We start from the raw sequence: 25,492 nt of genomic DNA on the forward strand, positions 1-25,492 counted from the left end.
GCCAATCTTCGGGACCCATCAGGCCGCCTAGCACGCTAAAGCCTTCGCCTTCAAGAATTTGATTACACAATTGCCTATAAGTCCGGACGTAAACACGAAGACGCCGACACGCTCTCACGCGCACCTGTCGAGCAAGCTGATGACAGCGCAGAGGATGACAGTCGTTTCCTAGGTGTGATCAGCAGTTCGGACTTAGTGGCAAAGCAGCGTGCTGACGCTGACCTGCGGTCTGTCGTGGATCACATGAAAGCCATGCTTCCAACGTACCTAGACACTTTTCCCACCACTTGTCCTCTTTTTGCATTCGCAATGGCGTACTGTTGAAGAAAAAACTGCAGCAACGGTGACCGGCCCTAGCTCCTAGTCGTGCCATCAGACCTCCGCGACGACATCCTTTCAGCGTGTCATGATGGACCCACCTCTGGCAATTTGGGATTTGCACGCACGCTCGCTCGAGTGCGTCAAGGCTATTATTGGCCTAAACTTGCAAAGACCATCCACCGCTACGTCAGAGGTTGCCGTGAGTGCCAGCGTCGTAAGTCACCACCGCTCAAGCCCGCAGGTTTGCTCCAACCAATTGCGCCACCTCGCACACCTTTTGACCAAGTCGGCATTGATCTTCTGGGCCCATTCCCTGTGTCGTCTTCTGGCAATAAGCGGATTATAGTTGCGACGGATTATTTGACGCGCTATGCGGAAACCAAGGCGGTGCCGCGCTGTACATCCTCTGAAATCACGCTCTTCTTCATACACCACATTGTTTTACGACATGGCGCCCCGTCCTCCGTCATCAACGATAGGGGCACAGCGTTTACAGCGCAGCTCATGCACGAGGTGTTCCAGCTGAGTCACACGAACCACCGCAAGACTACTGCATACCACCCGCAGTCAAACGGGCTCACGGAGCGCCTCAACAAAACCTTAGCAGACATGCTCGCAATGTACGTCGACGTACAGCACAAGACTTGGGACGAGATCCTCTCATATGTGACGTTTACCTACAACACGGCGATTCAGGAAGCGACTCGATTTACGCCGTTTCGCCTCGTCTACGGCCGTGGTGTCCAATCGATGCTCGACGTCATGCTTCCGTGCCCCCTTGACGACCAGGCGCTCACGCCAGACGCCAGGAATTCACCCAGCACCTCCACAACAAAATGTCACAAATGGGCTGCAGAATCAATAGGCTAGGCACAGGCCGCAAAAAATCAGTGTCCAGCTGCCAAGAACACGCGCGACTCACTTCTTTGTCCTCAAGGCGCCGCCCGGGGACACCTGGCCGCAATATCATGCAAGACAAGTATCAGGGAGGCAAGACGCCATTACAGCGAAAAACAATTATAAGTTGCAAGGACAGGAGAGGTAGGCTTTGGCAGCAGCATCACCATGGGCAACAGCAAGAGATGAACTAAAGCTACGAAAACGAAATGCAACCAAACTACAAAAAAACAGATAACTGCACTCAGGTGACGTTCTGCAGTGCTGCTGCGGCCGTGAGCTATTAAAAGGTCTCACTCCTACAGAGAGCGCCATGTTCGGAGGACGATGTGTTGGCGTGTCACCGGATTGTAATAATTCCGCAGGATTGCCTGGGCATGTCGCTGATCTTTGCTGTCGTAGTTGGCTGGCTCTATCACTTCCCCAAGCAGATAGCCACAGCTGAAAAAATGGTGAACTGCAGTCAGGTTACTCTCTACTGTGCTGGCGCTGCCGCTCAAGTAAGTTTTGTCCAATCTTTATGCTTAATAATTCATGTACTTTCGTCTGGAAGCGAAGTTTCATTGAAGTGCAGGGTGCGGTCGGTCGACAATCCAAGTTTGGGTGAGAAAAGAACAGCAATATTTTTTTTTCCTAGGGAACACTAAAACGCATTTATATTGGCGCAAATGGCTGTTGATTTTGATTTCTGTCTCGACATGTTCAGCTGAAGGATGGGAATAAATTCTGGAGGTAATCGGCGTAGGCTCAAGACATAATGTACTTTTAAAATGCGTTTGCTATAAAATACTGCTTTAAAGCATTGAGTACAGCGACTAAAACGTACCCAAGAAGTGCCCAATCCTTCCTGAAAAAGCTGCTCGGAAGGTTTGAGAGTCGGTCAGGAAATCTCTCAGGGATATTGCCGCACATCGCCGCGAACGCATAGGTCCGCTAGTTCACTAATGATCCTCAAATCTCTAGGTGGTGTCGTAAGCCTTCCAAGTCAGCGTTTGTGTCGTAAGTCAGCGTTTGTGCAAAACCCCTCGCGGACTCTGACATTACGGCGAACGACATTACCTGCGGTTCAGCATGCTTTATTAAACCACATTTATAGATGTCTATACATCCTCAAAATTTGAGAATAACCCTTTGACCAAATGTTCAGAACACTTTCAAAAGATTTCGCGAGACCACCCATGAGATTTATAAGCCTTCATTCAGCCCTCGCCACTTCGGCGGAGGCGTTGGCAAGGAGCACATCTGATCACCACCGTCCTTTTCTCTGACGCAGGTTGTTTTTTGCCACTTATTTCCTAAAGGCTGTGCAGGTGTTGCCACCGTTGGTCTGCCGAAGTTCTGAGTGTTTCTTTTTCGGTGCTTTGAGATGCCTGGACCAGATAAAATATGTCAAGCATGCTCCAATGCCCTGCCTCAGACTGGTCTGGTCATGCGCTGCTCTGAGTGGGCAAAATCGTTTCATGCGGGAAAATGTTCAGGTGTCCCGGAGGCTGCGTCTGGGACGAAGGCTTCCGCTTTCTTTGAGGTGTGGAAATGTTCAGTATGTTATTCTTTCCGCTTGCGAAAAACAGGGAACGAGACAGAGAAAGAAGCTGACTTGTGTGCCGTCTAGAGCGCAATTTACGCAAAGCTAGGTAAGTTGAAAAGTCTTCCAGACAATGTTGATAGCATCGAGAGGTGCATTCAGATGATGTCAGGCAAATACGATGAAGCGTTGTGTTAAGTCCCCATGCAAGACGCTGAACAGAAAGAGCCGCGTAAGCGAGTGGAGGTTATTGAGGATAGTAGCAGTAAATACGAAGTTCAACAGTTTACAATCGCAGTGAATGATCTAGAGAGGAGAAGCCGACGTCAAAATGTAGTTAGTTACGGAATTCAAAAAAGCGTCGTTAAAAATTTACTGTCGAAGGTGAACGAGATGGCATGCGCTGCTGAGCTTGCGGAGTTGCAGCTCGGTGAGGTGGGAACTTTGCATAGGCTTCTAGCTAAACCAGGCATTCTCCTTTGGTTTCTGCGTCAGGCTCAGAGGGAGGAGAGGATCGAAGCCGGTTGATCTTTAGGAAGGTCTGCATCTAACTTTCAATAACGGAGAATCTGACGCAGTTCAACTGGTCGTTGCTGTTCAGTGCCATGGATTGGGCGAAAAACAACGATTTTCAGTATGCGTGGGACTGAAATGGCCGGGTGTTGGTGCTTCGGTCCGCTGGAGAGACGGCGCATGTCATTCAATGTGACTCTGACTTATTGAAGCTGACTCAGTGAGTGACCTCGTTGATCTTTCATTCTTGTATCCACTACTCCTGAATGGCTGGCCATTATGATACTCCATGTTATGTAAGCACCTTGTCCCAAAATTCACCCACTTTTATGTCGTTGACACATGTTACTATTCAATCAGTTCGAAATAAGCAGGATATTGTGTTTTCTTTCCTGCAGCAGTATTCCTCTCAGTTCGATACAATTGTGCTTTCTGAAACGTGGATCAATGATGCTTGTGACTGTTTTGTCATGAAAAACCTCATATCTTTTTTTTAAAACCATAAAGAAAAACGGGGAGGTGGTGTGTGTCTTTTTGTGATCGACACGTTTGCTTGTGAAATTGTAGATCAACAAGTTGTTGATACCGCATATTATGAAGTGTTGTTTTATCTAGTGATAGTTTTCTTTTTTGCGGTCGTATGTCGTTCACCAAATGGGTGCACAAAACCATTTTTTAATTATATGGAAAAACTTTTCAAGTACACAAACGCAAAACAATACCGCTTATTCTTGAGCGGATGCCTTAATAATAATAATAATAATAATAATAATAATAATAATAATAATAATAATAATAATAATAATAATAATAATAATAATAATAATAATATTAACAATAATAATAATAATAATAATAATAATAATAATAATAATAATAATAATAATCAATCAATCAATCTTTATTTTTCGGTGCCCAGGAACAACCCAAAGGTCTTGGTGCTGGTACACCATTCACACGCACAAAATGTAAATTTGTCTTCCACAAAGGAAGAGACTCACGGGAGTTAATGCAGCATATAAACATATAAAAAGACATATAAACTAGGCGTGACAGCAAGCATGAAGCAAAAAAGTGAAAACAAGAAAACAGCGAGAACAGCGGTAAATGAAAACAGCTTGAACAGGCAACAGACATATAAACAACTAATGAAACAATAAACAAAGAGAATGAACACAAGAACGACCGATAACAGCCAAGTACAGCATATAGCAAAATACAAACAAGAATAAAGCCAATACTAATATGAACGAATAAGAAACCTCTGAAATACAAGCTAGAAATACAATCATACACAATAAGAAATGTAATTAGTGAACGCGTTACAGACAATCAGGCGTGAGTACACAGTATTAAAGAAATAACATTAATGAAAACAAGTAGACGTGATGAACAATTAAGGAGAAAAAAAACAATATAATACGAGTGCAAATGCACAAGTGTAGTAAAGTCAAAATGCATGATAATAATAATAATAATAACCTTTATTAAGCACCGAAAAATCAGTACAGAAAAAACGGGCCCATCTAAGCCAATGATGGCTTGTGTTACGTGGCCCGGCATCGTCAGCTATGCGATGTGGTTACAGTATATATTTACATATTTAAAACCAGCAAAGAAAAGAAAATAAGAGTGATAAGCATAGATCAAGTCTCCAGGCATCGAAACAAAAGCATGATCCCTACAAACTGCGACAAGCAAAAGGAAAATAAGAGCATACATATGCATTACAACATGCGTACCAAACTCTTCAATTGAGACCAACAGTCCACAGAAAAATAATCGTCTGAAAAATTATTAAATATCCTGGGGACATACACGCAGCGTCTTGCTGCTCCGTATCTAGTAGATGCGCGTGGTACCACGAAGCGTGTTTCTTTGCGCTGCAGTCGCGGGGAGACGTGCGGATGCTTGAATTCATCCGTCCAGAAATGACCCAGCACAACCTTAGAAATGAATAAAGATTGAAAGGACTGGAAACCGAGAACATGAAAAATGTCTTTGTATGATGGTGTCACGCGATTATACGCCACACTTTTTAATGTATTTTTTTAAGAGGTTATCAAATCTGTCCTGGCAACGCTGGGAGCAGAAAGCGAAAACCGTTATACCATACCTTAAGGTGCTGTATGCAATGAAATGTACTATCATTTTTTTTAGTCTGAAACGGCACCAAACTTCTAATGTTAAAGAGTAAACATGCGACAGATCTTAGTTTGGAGCAAACATGCGCACCATGATTATGCCATGATAAGTCACTATCAAAATGAATACCGAGATACTTAACTGAGTTTGTATTTTCGACAGGCGTACACTTACAGGATAGGCAGTCTTGGGTATGAAGGTATACTGGAATGATCGTGGTTACAATCTTCAAGGGATTTTTGAAGCATACAATTTTTGTCTTTTTTTGATTGACGGTGAGTTTGTTTTTAAAAAGCCAAACCATAGCTTCATGCACCGATTGCTGCAGATATTCAATTGCCTTTTTGTAGGTAATAATAATAATAATAATAATAATAATAATAATAATAATAATAATAATAATAATAATAATAATAATAATAATAATAATAATAATAATCAATCAATCAATATTTATTTTTTCGGTGCCCAGGAACAACCCAAAGGTCTTGGTGCTGGTACACCATTCACACGCACAAAATGTACATTTATTTCACTACAAAGGAAGACACTCAGGGGAGGTAATGCAGCAGTCAAGGCGATAGAAAAAAAAGACACATAAACTAGGCGCGACAGCAAGCATGAAACAAAAAAGCGAGAACAAGGAAACAGCGAGAACAGCGGTAAATGAAAACAGCTAGAACAGGCAACAGACATATAAATAACTAATAAAACAATAAACAAAGAGAATGAACACAAGAACGACCGATAACAGCCAAGTACAGCATATATCAAAATACAAACAAGAATAAAGCCAATACTAATATGAACGAATAACAGATCTTTGAAATACAAGCTAGAAATACAATCATACACAATAAGAAATGTAATTAGTGAACGCGTTACAGATAATCAGGCGTGAGTACACAGTATTAAAGAAATAATATTAATGAAAACAAGTACATGTGATGTACAATTAAGGAGAGAAAAAACAATACAATACCGGTGCAAACGCACAAGTGTAGTAAAGACAAAATGCATGAAAGGGGAAGTTATGTATGAGAAAAAGAGTGCTCAAAGTGGAACGTCGCGGACATTCAATATAAAGGAAGGGAGAGAATTTTCGAATATATCAAGTTGAGGACAAAGAGAATTAAACAACTTTTGCATTCTGTCCAGAGGGGAGAGGGAGTGCAGGAGCGCAGAAACTTGAAATGGTCTGAATTCCCTTATGCTCTTTCGCGGTACACGCAAAAGGATACGCGCTAGGAGCTGAGGGCATAGAATGTGACCATGAAGAAGTTTATACAAGAAAATTATATCTGCCCTCACGCGACGGCAGCTAAGAGAAGGAAGCTGCAGTGAGTTACTCCGTCTGGGATGAGAGCTAGAAGTTTTGCAAGAAAACCGATGTTGAAATATGCGTAAAAACTTTAGCTGAACTCTGTCGGTTTTTTCACAGTTCGACTGGCAAGTGCCGCTCCAAACAACAGACGCATATTCCAAAAGCGGCAAGCATATGGAGAGGTAGAGCTTTAAGAAAGGGAGTTGGGATCGAAACTCTCTCGAAAGCCTGCAGATGAAGCCGAGTGTACGCATAGCCCGTAGAGCAATGCGTTTTGTATGAGAGGAGAAGCTGAGGCTACGGTCGAAAAGTACGCCGAGGTCATTAATTTCATCAACCCTGGGCAGCGGCCTACCATTCACAGAATAAGAGTAGAGAAGACTGTGCGTTTTACGCGTAAATGAGACAACCTTGGTTTTGGATGAATTGAGAGTGAGCCCATTCTTCAAGCACCAATCAGAGAAGGCGGATATGTCCGATTGCAATGACAAGCAATCATGAAGAGTATGTATGGCCTTGAACATTTTTATATCGTCCGCATAAAGGAGAAACGAGGAGTTTTTGACCACGGAGGAAACGTCATTGATAAAAACAGAGAACAGAAGCGGGCCTAATACCGAGCCCTGAGGAACTCCGCTGGTTGGAGTGTAAACAAATGAGGTCTGTCCATTTACACTGACAAAGCAGGACCGATCAAGAAGATAGTTGCGTAAGAGGGCTACAATTGAAACGTCGATCTCAAGCAGCAGAAGCTTTTGAAGAAGTAATGAGTGAGTAACAACGTCGAAAGCTTTGCTCAAATCACAGTACACAGCGTCTACCTGACTCCTCTGAAGGACTTCAGCTGATGTATACGTCATAAAAGTCACAAGGTTAGTTGTAGTAGAACGACCTTTTATGAAACCATGCTGATTATGTATGATTACATGTTTGAGGTGGAAGGAAAGTACTTTGTGCAAAGCTAATTCAAAAAGCTTAGAGGTTGCACAAAGAAGAGGAATGGGGCGGTAGTTCGAAACATCAGATTTGTTTCCTGATTTGAAGACAGGGAAAACACGCGCCGTTTTCCACACGCGGGGAAAGGCAGAATTTTTCAAACAGTTAATAAATATCGTGGTTAAAACAGGGATGAAGGTACTATTGAAGGCTTTTATTATGGCGGCTGGAATGCCATCAGGTCCAGGGGACAAAGATGGTTTCAAACACTTAAGACTCTCACTTACTAACTTCTCGTCAAGAAGAACGGAATTAGGTGCGCCAGCTGGAAGGCACACGGAATCGCAACGTGGAGATTTGTACACGGAGGAAAAGTGTTGAGCAAAGCCGTCAGCGACGTTCCGAATTTCATTCCCATGAGAGTCAACTAAGTGAATATGACTATCAGATTTATTCGAGCGTTTGCGAACGTATCTCCAGAATTCAGTAGGACGATTAGAGGCGCTATTCTCTAAATATTCAATAATAATAATAATAATAATAATAATAATAATAATAATAATAATAATAATAATAATAATAATAATAATCAATCTTTATTTTTCGGTGCCCAGGAACAACCCATAGGTCTTGGTGCTGGTACACCATTCACACGCACAAAATGTAAATTTATTTCACTACAAAGGAAGACACTCAGGGGAGGTAATGCAGCAGTCAAGGCGATAGAAAAAAAAGACATAAACTAGGCGTGACAGCAAGCATGAAGCAAAAAACGAAAACAAGAAAACAGCGAGAACAGCGGTAAATGAAAACAGCTAGAAAAGGGAACAGACATATAAATAACTAATAAAATAATAAACAAAGAGAATGAACGACTGATAACAGCCAAGTACAGCATATAGCAAAATACAAACAAGAATAAAGCCAATACTAATAAGAACGAATAAGAAACCTCTGAAATACAAGCTAGAAATACAATCATACACAATAAGAAACGTAATTAGTGAACGCGTTACAGACAATCAGGCGTGAGTATACAGTATTAAAGAAATAATATTAATAAAAACAAGTACACGTGATGAACAATTAAGGATAGAAAAAAACAATATAATACCGGTGCAAACGCACAAGTGTAATAAAGACAAAATGCATGAAAGGGGAAGTTATGTATGAGAAAAAGGGTGCTCAAAGTGGAACGTCACGGACATCCAATATAAAGGAAGGGAGAGAATTTTCGAATATATCTAGGTGAGGACAAAGAGAATTAAACAACTTTTGCATTCTGTCCAGAGGGGAGACGGAGTGCAGGAGCGCAGAAACTTGGAATGGTCTGAATTCCCTTATGCTCTTTCGCGGTACACACAAAAGGATACGCGCTAGGAGCTGAGGGCATAGAATGTGACCATGAAGAAGTTTATACAAGAAAATTATATCTGCCCTCACGCGACGGCAGCTAAGAGAAGAAAGCTGCAGTGAGTTACTCCGTCTGGGACGAGAGCTGGAAGTTTTGCAAGAAAACCGATGTTGAAATATGCGTAAAACTTTAGCTGAACTCTGTCGATTTTTTCACAGTTCGACTGGCAAGTGCCGTTCCAAACAACAGACGCATATTCCAAAAGCGGCAAGCATATGGAGAGGTAGAGCTTTAAGAAAGGAAGTGGGGCTCGAAACTCTCTCGAAAGCCTGCAGATGAAGCCGAGTGTACGGATAGCCCGTAGAGCAATGCGTTTTGTATGAGAGGAGAAGCTGAGGCTACGGTCGAAAAGTACGCCGAGGTCATTAATTTCATCACTCCTGGGCAGCGGCCTACCATTCACCGAATAAGAGTAGAGAAGACTGTGCGTTTTACGCGTAAATGAGACAACCTTGGTTTTAGATGAATTGAGAGTGAGCCCATTCTTCAAGCACCAATCAGAGAAGGCGGATATGTCCGATTGCAATGACAAGCAATCGTGAAGAGTATGTATTGCCTTGAACATTTTTATATCGTCCGCATAAAGGAGAAATCAGGAGTTTTTGACCACGGAGGAAACGTCATTGATAAAAACAGGGAACAGAAGCGGGCCTTATACCGAGCCCTGAGGAACTCAGCTGGTTGGAGTGTAAACAAATGAGGTCTGTCCATTTACACTGACAAAGCAGGACCGATCAAGAAGATAGTTGCGTAGGAGGGCTACAATTGAAATGTCGATCTCAAACAGCAGAAGCTTTTGAAGAAGTAATGAGTGAGTAATAACGTCGAAAGCTTTGCTCAAATCACAGTACACAGCGTCTACCTGACTCCGCTGAAGGACTTCAGCTGATGTATACGTCATAAAAGTCACAAGGTTAGTTGTAGTAGAACGACCTTCTATGAAACCATGCTGATTATGAATGATTACATTTTTGAGGTGGAATAATAATAATCAATCAATCAATCAATCAATATTTATTTTTTCGGTGCCCAGGAACAACCCAAAGGTCTTGGTGCTGGTGCACCATTCACACGCACAAAAGGTACATTTATTTCACTACAAAGGAAGACACTCAGGGGAGGTAATGCAGCAGTAAAGGCGATAGAAAAAAAAAAGACACAAAAACTAGGCGTGACAGCAAGCATGAAGCAAAAAAGCGAGAACAAGGAAACAGCGAGAACAGCTGTAAATGAAAACAGCTAGAACAGGCAACATACATAGAAATATCTAATAAAACAATAAACAAAGAGAATGAACACAACAACGACCGATAACAGCTAAGTACAGCATATATCAAAATACAAACAAGAATAAAGCCAATACTAATATGAACCAATAAGAGATCTCTGAAATACAAGCTAGAAATACAATCATACACATTAAGAAATGTAATTAGGGAACGCGTTACAGACAATCAGGCGTGAGTACACAGTATTAAAGAAATAATATTAATGAAAACAAGTATACGTGATGTACAATTAAGGAGAGAAAAAGCAATATAATACCGGTGCAAACGCACAAGTGTAGTAAAGACAAAATGCATGAAAGGGGAAGTTATGTATGAGAAAAAGAGTGCTCAAAGTGGAAGTCACGGACATCCACTATAAAGGAAGGGAGAGAATTTTCGAATATATCAAGGTGAGGACAAAGAGAATTAAACAACTTTTGCATTCTGTCCAGAGGGGAGAGGGAGTGCAGGAGTGCAGAAACTTGGAATGGTCTAAATTCCCTTATGCTCTTTCGCGGTACACGCAAAAGGATACGCGCTAGGAGCTGAGGGCATAGAATGTGACCATGAAGAAGTTTATACAAGAAAATTATATCTGCCCTCACGCGACGGCAGCTAAGAGAAGGAAGCTGCAGTGAGTTACTCCGTCTGGGACGAGAGCTGGAAGTTTTGCAAGAAAACCGATGTTGAAATATGCGTAAAACTTTAGCTGAACTCTGTCGATTTTTTCACAGTTCGACTGGCAAGTGCCGTTCCAAACAACGGACTCATATTCCAAAAGCGGCAAGCATATGGAGAGGTAGAGCTTTAAGAAAGGAAGTGGGGCTCGAAACTCTCTCGAAAGCCTGCAGATGAAGCCGAGTGTACGGATAGCCCGTAGAGCAATGCGTTTTGTATGAGAGGAGAAGCTGAGGCTACGGTCGAAAAGTACGCCGAGGTCATTAATTTCATCACTCCTGGGCAGCGGCCTACCATTCACCGAATAAGAGTAGAGAAGACTGTGCGTTTTACGCGTAAATGAGACAACCTTGGTTTTAGATGAATTGAGAGTGAGCCCATTCTTCAAGCACCAATCAGAGAAGGCGGATATGTCCGATTGCAATGACAAGGAACCGTGAAGAGTATGTATTGCTTTGAACATTTTTATATCGTCCGCATAAAGGAGAAATCAGGAGTTTTTGACCACGGAGGAAACGTCATTGATAAAAACAGGGAACAGAAGCGGGCCTTATACCGAGCCCTGAGGAACTCAGCTGGTTGGAGTGTAAACAAATGAGGTCTGTCCATTTACACTGACAAAGCAGGACCGATCAAGAAGATAGTTGCGTAGGAGGGCTACAATTGAAATGTCGATCTCAAACAGCAGAAGCTTTTGAAGAAGTAATGAGTGAGTAATGACGTCGAAAGCTTTGCTCAAATCACAGTACACAGCGTCTACCTGACTCCGCTGAAGGACTTCAGCTGATGTATACGTCATAAAAGTCACAAGGTTAGTTGTAGTACAACGACCTTCTATGAAACCATGCTGATTATGAATGATTACATTTTTGAGGTGGAATAATAATAATCAATCAATCAATCAATCAATTAATCAATCAATCAATATTTATTTTTTCGGTGCCCAGGAACAACCCAAAGGTCTTGGTGCTGGTGCACCATTCACACGCACAAAAGGTAGATTTATTTCACTACAAAGGAAGACATTCAGGGGATGTAATGCAGCAGTAAAGGCGATAGAAAAAAAAAGACACAAAAACTAGGCGTGACAGCAAGCATGAAGCAAAAAAGCGAGAACAAGGAAACAGCGAGAACAGCGGTAAATGAAAACAGCTAGAACAGGCAACATACATAGAAATATCTAATAAAACAATAAACAAAGAGAATGAACACAACAACGACCGATAACAGCTAAGTACAGCATATATCAAAATACAAACAAGAATAAAGCCAATACTAATATGAACGAATAAGAGATCTCTGAAATACAAGCTAGAAATACAATCATACACAATAAGAAATGTAATTAGGGAACGCGTTACAGACAATCAGGCGTGAGTACACAGTATTAAAGAAATAATATTAATGAAAACAAGTATACGTGATGTACAATTAAGGAGAGAAAAAGCAATATAATACCGGTGCAAACGCACAAGTGTAGTAAAGACAAAATGCATGAAAGGGGAAGTTATGTATGAGAAAAAGAGTGCTCAAAGTGGAAGTCACGGACATTCAATATAAAGGAAGGGAGAGAATTTTCGAATATATCAAGGTGAGGACAAAGAGAATTAAACAACTTTTGCATTCTGTCCAGAGGGGAGAGGGAGTGCAGGAGTGCAGAAACTTGGAATGGTCTGAATTCCCTTATGCTCTTTCGCGGTACACGCAAAAGGATACGCGCTAGGAGCTGAGGGCATAGAATGTGACCATGAAGAAGTTTATACAAGAAAATTATATCTGCCCTCACGCGACGGCAGCTAAGAGAAGGAAGCTGCAGTGAGTTACTCCGTCTGGGACGAGAGCTGAAAGTTTTGCAAGAAAACCGATGTTGAAATATGCGTAAAAACTTTAGCTGAACTCTGTCGATTTTTTCACAGTTCGACTGGCAAGTGCCGTTCCAAACAACAGACGCATATTCCAAAAGCGGCAAGCATATGGAGAGGTAGAGCTTTAAGAAAGGGAGTTGGGATCGAAACTCTCTCGAAAGCCTGCAGATGAAGCCGAGTGTACGCGTAGCCCGTAGAGCAATGCGTTTTGTATGAGAGGAGAAGCTGAGGCTACGGTCGAAAAGTACGCCGAGGTCATTAATTTCATCAACCCTGGACAGCGGCCTACCATTCACAGAATAAGAATAGAGAAGACTGTGCGTTTTACGCGTAAATGAGACAACATTGGTTTTAGATGAATTCAGAGTGAGCCCATTCTTCAAGCCCCAATCAGAGAAGGCGGATATGTCCGATTGCAATGACAAGCAATCGTGAAGGGTATGTATTGCCTTGAACATTTTTATATCGTCCGCATAAAGGAGAAACGAGGAGTTTTTGACCACGGAGGAAACGTCATTGAAAAAACAGAGAACAGAAGCGGGCCTAATACCGAGCCCTGAGGAACTCCGCTGGTTGGAGTGTAAACAAATGAGGTCTGTCCATTTACACTGACAAAGCAGGACCGATCAAGAAGATAGTTGCGTAAGAGGGCTACAATTGAAACGTCGATCTCAAGCAGCAGAAGCTTTTGAAGAAGTAATGAGTGAGTAACAACGTCGAAAGCTTTGCTCAAATCACAGTACACAGCGTCTACCTGACTCCTCTGAAGGACTTCAGCTGATGTATACGTCATAAAAGTCACAAGGTTAGTTGTAGTAGAACGACCTTTTATGAAACCATGCTGATTATGTATGATTACATGTTTGAGGTGGAAGGAAAGTACTTTGTGCAAAGCTAATTCAAAAAGCTTAGAGGTTGCACAAAGAAGAGGAATGGGGCGGTAGTTCGAAACATCAGATTTGTTTCCTGATTTGAAGACAGGGAAAACACGCGCCGTTTTCCACACGCGGGGAAAGGCAGAATTTTTCAAACAGTTAATAAATATCGTGGTTAAAACAGGGATGAAGGTACTATTGAAGGCTTTTATTATGGCGGCTGGAATGCCATCAGGTCCAGGGGACAAAGATGGTTTCAAACACTTAAGACTCTCACTTACTAACTTCTCGTCAAGAAGAACGGAATTAGGTGCGCCAGCTGGAAGGCATACGGAATCGCAACGTGGAGATTTGTACACGGAGGAAAAGTGTTGAGCAAAGCCGTCAGCGACGTTCCGAATTTCATTCCCATGAGAGTCAACTAAGTGAATATGACTATCAGATTTATTCGAGCGTTTGCGAACGTATCTCCAGAATTCAGTAGGACGATTAGAGGCACTATTCTCTAAATAATCAAGATAGGACTCATGATCACGCTTGTACAGGCGTTTGCAAAGGGAACGCGAGCGGCGAAATTCATCTGCCCATGTATCCAGCCCAGGGCGTTTCAATAATGATAATAATAATAATAATAATAATAATAATAATAATAATAATAATAATAATAATAATAATAAAATAATAATAATAATAATAATAATAATAATAATAATAATAATAATAATAATAATAATAATAATAATAATAATAATAATAATAATAATAATAATAATATATCTTTTATTGGAAATAACGTGTACAGGGCAATGAAACGGGCCTGTCAAAGCCTCAAGTGGCTTGAGGGACTTGGCCCGGCAAAGTCGGCAGAGGGGCGTGCAATATAAACATAAAATATGAACATAATATCAACACAATACTAACACGAAATGAATAGTGAACAAAGTGCAAAAGGGTACGAAAATAACATGAACAAGTAATGAAAATAAACTGCAAGGAACCTAAGTTAAGGCAACAGTAGTTTAACAATTCGCGACTGATCATGAACATTTTTCAGACATATAGGTACCGTGTTACAATGAGTGAACCATGATTTTTAGCACTTTTTTTGATGTTTCGGAAAACACTTCCTCTGGCGAGTCATTAAAAATTTGGGGAACATAAACACAGTGCCTGGCTTCCTCATACCTTGTTGAGGAGCGCGGCACTTTAAAACGAATGGAGCTACGCAGGCGTCGGGAAGCTGTATTTCGTGTTTTGAATTTGCTGTCCCAGAAATGTCGCACCACTTCAGTCTGTAGAAAGAGTATTTGAAAGCATGGAAGACCAAGGGATGTGAAGATATTATCAGACACAGAGAAGTGGGCGTTATAGGCTATGTTTCTTAGTATGTTTCTTAATAAAGTGTCAACTCTGTTTTGCCATCTGGCGCAGCAAAAAGCAAAAACAGTAATCCCATATCAGAGAACGCTGAACACCAAAGCATGCGCAATATTTTTTTTTATGTGAAAAGGAACAATGAATTTTATAGGGAAAAACAACCAGGCCGCGCTCCGTAGCTTATCACCGACATGTCATAGCTGTCTTTGCCAAGACATATCACTGTCGAAGAAGACTCCCAAGTATTTTACCGAATTCACATAGGCGACGAGCACGCACCGACAGGGACAACAGCCGGGAACATGTATAAAAACCGGCGCATCCATAGCTTTTAGTTTTAACGGGAATCTGAAACAAACGAGTTTTGTTTTAATCGGGTTAACCTCCAAGCAGTTATTGGTGAACCAAGTCATTGTTTTTTGTCTATTATTCTGAAGATTAGTAATGGCCATGTTGTAAGAGAAGTGCTTGGAAAGCAAAACAGTGTCGTCGGCGTATTGAAATATTATACCTTTGGAAATAACCTGCAAAAATCATTAACGAACAAATTGAACAGAAGAGGTGATAATATGGAGCTCTGTAGAACCCCGGCCTTCAATGGAAGTTGACTAGTTACATTTGTCATCCCGTCTAAAACAACAACTTGTGAACGACCGGAAAGGTAATTCTTGATCACATCGTAAAATGAATCTATGAAGCCTATGGAGTATAATTTTACCAATAAAATACCGTAATGAACTGTTTAAAAAGCTTTAGAAATGCCTAAAAATAAAGCAACACTAAACATATTTTGGTCGAAAGCTGAAAAAAGTTCATCGGAGAACTCTTCCAGAAGAGCTACAGTACCACGACCGGGAACAAAACCAAACTGGCGTTTTGACAAAATGGAAAATTTTTCAACAAAGGATGACATGAACCTCGAAAGAAATTTTTCGATTATGTGGGAAAGTATAGGCAAGATCGAGATGGGTCGACAATAGCTGTTTAACTAAAGCAGTCTTAAGGTCATCCGGGAAAAATGCAGTGCGCAGAAAACCATTCAGCATGAAATGCAGAACATCAGACAATGCCTCGAAGTTTCTTGCTGACAAGCCGTCAATAGCAGGAGGTTTATTTCGCTTGAAGCTAAAGATTATATCACGCAATTCTTCTTTTGTAATGCTGGCTAGAAAAGCGGACGCAGGATTTGATTCTTTCAACGTGTATTGGTATGTCTGACTTTAAGATGCTTTCTCTGAGGCCAGTCCGTCAAAACGATTAAAACTATCTACGACTTCGATGCAATCTCCCGGAAAGAAGGAAAGCGGGGACGTACATGCAGAATTTTTGCCCCGAAGGTGGTTTAATAGTGACCACGTTTTAGCGGCATCCCTTGACGACTGGCGAAATTCTTGAAAAAAGTACTTGCGCTTCGTAAACCTTAGCAGAGCGACCACCCTATTTCTTGCGGCTATATACTCCAGCCTTAAGGCTTGATTTTGTGGTACCCGTTTACACCGTCTCCAAAGTATGTCTCTGTATGAAATGGCACGCATTACGTCAAGGATCAACCAGTTATATTCTCTTCGGCGCTTTTTTATTACGACGTGTTTAGAATTGTTCTCAAACTTCCTTATATGGTCGCATAAGATACTATAGACCTTCTCCGGTGAATTAGACTCAGTTATTGCTAACCAGTTAAAATTGCTAATTAAGCTATCTAAGACTCTATGGTCAGCTATTGTAATATAGGTGAGGTTATTTGGAACAGCGTTTAGTGAAGCATTCGATAAAGGAAAAGATGGAGACGAACGACAAGAAACCGGATAGTTATCCGCGAAGCGCTGTAATATAACACAGGAGGCTAACGAGTAGTTAGGAGCACGTAAGACAATGTTGTCTATACATGAACTAGTGAGGTGATCGTGAACCATTTCTTCACGAGTAGAAATTGTAGTCGTATTTATTAAACCACATGAGGAGAGGACAGACAAGTAATCGGAAACGGTTCCCATTGTAGGGCACAATGTATTTATGTTTAAGCCGCTTACTAAACATATTTCTTCCACGAAATTCTAGGGGTGCAATATTTCTTCGAGTTCTAGCAGAAATTGGGTGATACTAGCGCATGGCGGCCGATATACAGTCAACAAACTTAAACACCCGGCGCCGCAAGTTATCTTCAACGCTATACATTCCGCATGCGCGAAGTTCACGTCCATTGATGAAACATCAAATTTCTCACTTACAAAGATGTCGATTCCACCACCCCGACGATGAGGCCTTGTCACAAAACGACTTTGATAGCCTGGCACTGTAAGTGTACGCAAGCAAGCATCTGAAGTATTGATTTCTGTCAGCACGAATTCATCGACGAATCCTATTCCTGACGTAGCAACGAGCTTGAATTCTTCCCAGTATTTGCGAAGGCTCCTGGTATTTGTATTTACAATAGTGAAATCATTATCAACGCTCACACCAAAAGTGTACTTGAACGACTGGAAGTGTGGTAGCTGGTAGCACGTGTTAGCCATGATAGCTACACAATGTTGTCCATGTCTGAATGTCTGCTTATTCGAAGAAGAAATGATCCTTCACTCTTTTTCACAAAAATCTTGCCACGCTTCACCCAGGAAAACTTGTACTCCATTTGCTTTGTTCTAGTCCTAGCACGCCAGAAAATGTCGGTTTAGTCTTGTCAAATTTTCGTTCAAAAGTATCTTTTCAAGCGAACTAGCTTCGCAGAGTTGTAGAAGCTTTCCTCTGGCATTGAACAGATTGTTTCTGGCAGCAGTTGAAGTGCAGCGCACAAGGACCCTCGGAATAGAGTCACGTTTGCTCGGCAGACGATGAATCGCCTCAACCTCCGACAGGGAAAAATTCTGGAGGTGTAATTTTTCAGCGATATCCCAAAGCACTTCCTTCAGATTTTCATTCTCTTTTTCTGGGAGACCATGGATTTCCAGGTTCTTGTAACGGCTGCATTGCTCGCTCTCATTCATGTCAACCTGCAGGTGCTCTAGCTGTTCGGCTTGTGCCTGAACTGTTGCTCGGAGGACGGTGAACTCCGCATCTCTAGACGTTGCTTGATCCTTGGCGGTCTTCATTTCATCAAGAATGGAATCATATTGTTTTGCCAAAAAAGTCACCGAGTCCTCTAGCTCATGAACTGACCGGGTTAAGCGGACAACTTCGGCTTTTAAGAGGAGCAATGAATCAACATTTTTGTTAAGCTCAGGTAGACATTCTAGACTCTTTTATCTCCTTCGGCTCCAAAAGCAAAGTTGAATCCTCGCCTGCACCTTCATCAGCCTCGGAAGCATCTACGTGAGAGACGGAACCACGAGCGCGTTTTTTTGCTACTCTGCACGTTTTACACAGACATACGTCCTTTTTTGCTGGGCCCAGTGTATTAAAGGTACTAGGTGCAATTCCGGAACATGTCTGGCCTAAGTGGTACGATAGCGTACAATTCGCACAGGTCATGAACTTGAGATCATCGGACACTTCTTTGTGGCAAGCAACACATTCAGTAGTATCATTAGGCATTCTAACATGTAGAGAAAGTACACAGAGGGCAGTCGGCAGCAAATTCAAATTAAGAATGCAGGCAACGAAAAAGACATCCTACCTGTTGAAATACAACCTGTCAGCGTTGGGCAACGTAATCGCCGCCGACTGCAGAGGATCCCGCGATGTCTGTTGGCTTAAGTAGTTTTACGATGAAACCAGGTTTTCAGATGAAGTTGGTGATTGCCGCCAGAAGCGGCAGGACGGTTAGCTTCGACGAAGGTGGTTGCGGCATCCGGGTTATCAGAAAACCGCATCCAGGGCGGCGCCTGTTGAAATACAAAGTGTCAGCGTTAGGCAACGTAATCGCCGCCTACTGAATAATAATAATAATAATAATAATAATAATAATAATAATAATAATAATAATAATAATAATAATAATAATAATAATAATAATAGCAGCAGCGGACACGCACACAGCATATCAAGATATTGTCTTCAATTTTTTCAGCATTTCATCGACGTACTGCCCCGTGTCATCGTCAGAGGATAACTGAGGTGGGCGTGTCTGGCACCCACAGTGAGCGCCACATGGACTATCGCTTACCTGCAGCCGTGCGAAACACGTATCTTCACATTCTGGCAGCAGCAGCGGACACGCACACAGCATATCAAGATATTGTCTTCAATTTTTTCACCATTTCATCGACGTACTGCCCCGTGTCATCGTCAGAGGATAACCGAGGTGGGCGTGTCTGGCACCCACAGTGAGCGCCACCTGGACTATCGCTTACCTGCAGCCGTGCGAAACACGTATCTTCACATTCTGGCAGCAGCAGCGGACACGCACACAGCATATCAAGATATTGTCTTCAATTTTTTCAGGTTGGTGCTTGTTCGTATGCTTTATTGTAAACGGCATCATCACCTCGCCGTCGCTGCTGCTGCCAGCTGTGTTGTGGTGTAATTTTTGTCGCCTCTAGGACTAACTTTGTCGGGTGCTTTCGCCGAGCTCCTCAGCGCAAAAATGGACAGTGCAAAGCATGCCCTACAAGATTTCAGGGCTCTCGGGGATAAGCCTCCAGGGAGCATTAAGGAAGTAGCGAAGATTCTTACCGAACTTCTAACTAAACTTGATGTATTTGCATCCGACATGGAAAGCAGCGTCGAAAAAATGGGCGGCTCAAGCACTGAAATTCGCGCTGAGCTCTCTGGCATTAAAGAGTCAATTGACTTCATGAATGAGGGGTTTGAAAACTTCAAGGCAGATGTGGAGGGTTTTCGTCGGGAGCTTGCGGAAGTCAAAAAACAAAATGAACATTATCAGAAAACAAATGAGCTTCTGAGAAATGAACTGCAAGAGACAAAAAAAGAGATGTTAGAGCTAAAACAGTTCACCAGGAACATAAATCTTGAAATCAAGGGACTTCCGCTTGCTCCGAATGAGGACCTTGTAAACTCGGTTCAGAAGGTGGCTTCTTGCCTGGGTGTCGCACTTGCCGAGTCTGACATTGATGTAGTGCATCGAGTGCGCTCTAAAGATAAGGATAAGCCAAACGTGGTGGTCAAGTTTGTCACAAGGTCTATCCGAGATAAAGTGCTCAATGCAGCTAAAAAGACCAAACTGAACACGAGACTGCTTGGTTTTGAAGAACAAGAACCCTTGTTTGTTAATGAGCACCTGTGCGTTGAAAACAAAGTACTACTATCTAAAGCAAAGAAAGCAGCTAAGGACCACAACTGGAAGTTTGTTTGGTTGTCACAAGGAAAAATTTTGATGCGTATGGCAGACAACTCTACCTTTCTGCACATCACAAGTGAAGGTGACTTGGCCAACGTTGTGTGACTTTTCTTTTTTTCTGTCGTTCAGATCTTAGCATGACATTTTTCCTGTTTCTTTTGACATGGCTTTTACGTTTCAACAAGTTGACGATTTGATGCGTGATAAAAGCTTTACAATTTTGCATTGTAACGTGCGCAGCATACGAAGTAACCTAAATAACTTGATTGTACACATGGCAAGGTATGAATCCTGTTTTGATGTAATAGCCGTGAGTGAAACGTGGCTTAAGCGTGATGAAGTAGTCTCTTTCCCGGGTTATAAATTTTTATCCCAGCCACGGGATACACGAGCAAGGGGTGGTGGGGTAGGGATGTTTGTCAGAGATAGTGTCTCCTACCAGCTAATGGGAGTGGCGTCTGTTAGTTTTGACTGCATTGAAACCCTGTTCATAAAACTTCAGGATGGTTTGATGGTTGGTGTGGTTTATCGGACACCAAACACATCGATAACGGAGTTCCTTGAGAAGTTTGAAATGATTCTAACCGAATGTTTTCATGGGCGTCGCTCTAATATTGTCATAATGGGCGATTTCAATTTAGATCTATCACATGGAGTACAGAACAGCTACACTTTCCTTCTCGAATCATTTGCCTTACGTAACCTTATTACAGAACCTACCCACGTTACAAGTACTTCAAGTACTCTAATAGATCACGCCCTCTGTAATATTGTCCCAGGTGTGCTGGCCGGTACCTGCGCTGAGGTGGTAGCCGACCATTCACCCATTTTTCTTGTAATAGAAAAAGACCTGCCTCCACAAGCGCAGTTGACGCAGTGTAAAATTCGTAGTAAGATAAACTATGTAGCACTGCGTGAAACATTAGAACAAGCCGACTTCACTATGGCATATGATGAAAACGTCAATACTGAGTGTAAGAACTTTTTAGACATCCTTAAAAATGCCATTGAACCGAGCTCTCTGCCGAACACTAATAAATACAGCCAGCCAACGTGTCCTTGGATGAATACTGAAATATTAGCCGTGTTAAAAGATAAGGACAAATGGTATCGCAAATGGAAGCAGTTGAGATCAAACGAATACTACCTAACCCAGTATAAGCGCTGCAGGAACTTGTCGGTATCTCTTATGAGAAAAAGAAGAAAAGAATATTATTCATCACTGGTGAAACAGGCGCATAGAAATACAAAAACAATTTGGGATATAGTGAACAACGCAATCGGCCTGCGATCCAGTACGGCAACACTCCCTGAGACAGTTGACGAAGACACAGTAGAATCATTCAATACCTATTTTACCTCTATTGGGCCTACGGTTGCCGCGCAAGTTCATGCTGACGCACCTACGGCGAAGATGCCGGAACGTGTTAACAACAGTTTTGCTTTGCCTGACATAGACATAGAAGAAGTAATCACTGCAGTCGGCAGCCTTTCAGCCGGCAAGGCGGCAGGACCTGATGCAATACCCGTTAGACTGATCAAAAACAACATTGATATACTAGCGATTCATCTACTACACATATTTAACCATTCATTGGCAAACGGAATATATCCTGACGAGCTGAAGGTTGCAAGGGTTGTACCTATTTATAAAGGCGGTGAGCGATCTGATCCGCGAAACTACAGACCAATATCGGTATTAAATGCAATTAATACAGTTTTTGATAAGGTTCTTTGTAAACGTATACAAAATTTTCTAAATAAATATAACATTATATGTCATAATCAGCATGGCTTCAGGCCCCAAAGGTCAACGTCATCCGCAGTTCTTGTTCTTTCACAACTTATAAATTCTGCACTGCATAATAACAAGCTAGCCATAGTAGTATATTTAGACATACCAAAAGCTTTCGATACGGTTGATCACACAATACTACAACAGAAATTGGAAACCTACGGTTTAAGAGGGAAAATTCGTGATCTAATTAAAAGCTATTTTACAGGACGGAAACAATATGTTGTCGTGAACAATTTAGCCTCACTACCGCAAAGCATTAATCTAGGTGTGCCTCAGGGCTCCGTGCTTGGGCCGCTATTCTTTTCCCTGTATATTAATGACCTTCCATCAACGCTGAAATATTCGAAAGCTGTAATATATGCTGATGACACTGCACTGCTTTTTACAGGGGAAAATTTAGGGGCACTTAAATGTATAATTAATGAAGAGCTTGGTGAAGTTTCGCAGTGGATTAAAAGTAATCGGTTAACCCTTAATACTGAGAAAATAAAGTACACCGTGTTTCACTCGCGCAGGAAGAACATGAACTACGAACGTACTTATATCTGTAACTATCGACAACACGACTCTGCTGAGGGTGCCTCAATACAAGTATCTTGGTGTCCTGTTCGCGTCTGATATGCACTGGAAAGAACAAATTAATAATGTTTGCTCCAAATTAGCCTATGGTTGTCATGTTTTACTAAAGGCCAGGGACTGCTTTGATCTTCCAATTCTACGCGTTCTGTATTTCGCCTTTGTGCACAGTCAATTATCTTATTGCCTGGAAGCGTGGGGTGGTACATATAAAACATACCTAGATCCTGTTTCTCGCCTTCAAAAACGAGCTATTCGTATGATAACTTATTCAAATAATACACACCCCAGCAGGCCACTCTTTCAGCAGCTTCGTATCTTACCCCTATCAATGGCATATAAACTGAAGATAGCTGAAATAGTAAACAATGTAATAAAATCTAACAACCCCCTGCCCCTTAGTTTATTTAGATTACCAATGAAACAAACAAGAGCTGCAACTAACAATCTATTTAATTTACCACCTTCTTACAATATGTACGGCCGGAGACTCCTAGAATACAGTGGAGCCCATGTGTGGAATGAAATCCCGAATGAAGTTAAAGAAAAAAATTACTTTTCAGCATCTTTAAACACTATTTAATTTCCATGGAAATGTAGGAATCAATTGTGTGTGTTAATCTTGAAGTTTTTTATTTTACACGGTCTGCGGTAGTATTGTGCTTGTGTTGCATTTGGACCCCTCCCTAGCCGTAAAGGCTATGGGTCCAACCAACAGTTTGTGTACTGTTTCTGAGAATAAAGAAAAAAATAATAATAATAATAATAATAATTTATTTCCCTCACCATATAGTGTTGGAGGGAATGGCAATAAAAACGGTTATCGCTTGACAATGTTCCCACCCCCCGTACATCAAGTAGGCAGTGGCATGCGACAGCGCTTCTGAGAACAGACAAATGCGCAATCACCAGTCTGTGTAGCAAATCAATACGGGTTGAAGCAATAAGAATAAAAGAAACAAAAAATGTTTAAAATATGCATACTAGGAAAATGTGGCTTCAGAAATAAGTATTCGAGGAGGTCAGAGCACCTAATGTTTCCTATGTCAATATTTGCCGCAATTAATCTATGCAAGAGTGAGAGAAGTTGGAAAGTTACCATTTGGCGTCTATAGTTTGATCTCACTACTGGTACTACACAGTGTGGTTTGTGACGGCGTGGGTATGTGCACTGAAATAACCGAATCGGGGCTTGAAGTTTTTTATTTTACACCAGTCTGTGTAGCAAATCAATACGGGTTGAAGTAATAAGAATAAAAGAAACAAAAAATGTTTAAAATATGCATACTAGGAAAATGTGGCTTCAGAAATAAGTATTCGAGGAGGTCAGAGCACCTAATGTTTCCTATGTCAATATTTGCCGCAATTAATCTATGCAAGAGTGAGAGAAGTTGGAAAGTTACCATTTGGCGTCTATAGTTTGTTCTCACTACTGGTACTACACAGTGTGGTTTGTGACGGCGTGGGTATGTGCACTGAAATAACCGAATCGGGGCTAAGTCAGACATATTTTTATGCATTTTCTTTGTTCTATTTTATAGGTACGCAATAGTTTATAAGCATACAGGTTGAAAACGGTAATTATCTTGTGCCTGGAAAATAAGTTTTTAGTTGAGTATCTATTTGGCAGGTTATGAACAATTCTGAGGGCCCTGTTTTCAAGAACAGCAAGTTTTTTTCATACTGGTTTTTGTAGCAGTACCTCATACTAATGAACAGTAGTTTAGATGTGAGCGAAATAATGCACGATACAACAGAAGTTTTCCCTTTGGTGGGAGACAACATTTAGAACGTGTCGTAAATCCTATAGCTCGAGATGTCTTTAATGCTACATGATTTATATGGTCGTCGCATTGCATATCTTCGGTGAATATTACGCCAAGCGACTTGAATGGCTTTACTAACTCCATCTGTTCTCGGTTGTAACGTAGCTCACCGAATTCGCTGCACTTTTTGTTTTTTTCAATGAAAGAAGATTGCCTTAGACTTAGTTGCATTAACTTAAAGAAGATTGTTATCGGACCATGTCTTTATTTTTTCCAGGAGTATGTTTGCATTTTCTGGTAACTTACTACCAGTGCCATCTGATAAAAACAAGCTGGTGTCATCAGCGTAAATTATAAAACGAGCGTTATTATCCACAATAATGATGTCGTTAATATAGAGGTTGAATAGCAATGGTTCAAGGATACTTCCTTGGGGCGCTCCGCAGGTGACTGTTTGAAGAGTTGACTTGTATTGATTTATTTGGACATGTTTTCTATTGGACAAGTAAGATTTAAATAAGAGAAACGAGGTGCCTCTAATTCTATAACATCCAAGTTTTGCCAACATGATGCTATGGTTTATGCAATCAAACGCTTTGCTGTAATCTATGAAAATTCCCAAGACCCGGTTCTTTTTTTGAATATTCCTCAATATATAATCCTTCTGGTGTAAAAGAGGAAGTTCGGTTGACGGTTTTTTCTGACGCCATAGTGGCAGTGGCCAATTATGGCGTGTTCATTTAAAAAGTTTTGAACTCGTTTAAGAATCAGTGTCTCGAACGCTTTGGAGAAGACGGGCAAAGTACTAGTTCGTCGATAGTTTCCAAAGCTAATTTTGTTTCGTTTTAGTATATGTATTGTGTGTACCGCATATGTACTTGTATTTGTACAGTCATCATCTTATAAAGACTTCTGTCCGCCGTTAGAAATAACCCTTAATACCTTGGCAAATGAAAACAATAATATAATCAAATGTGGGGA

This window comes from Amblyomma americanum, chromosome 6 (assembly GCF_052857255.1).
Source record: "Amblyomma americanum isolate KBUSLIRL-KWMA chromosome 6, ASM5285725v1, whole genome shotgun sequence".
NCBI classification, from domain to species: domain Eukaryota; kingdom Metazoa; phylum Arthropoda; class Arachnida; order Ixodida; family Ixodidae; genus Amblyomma; species Amblyomma americanum.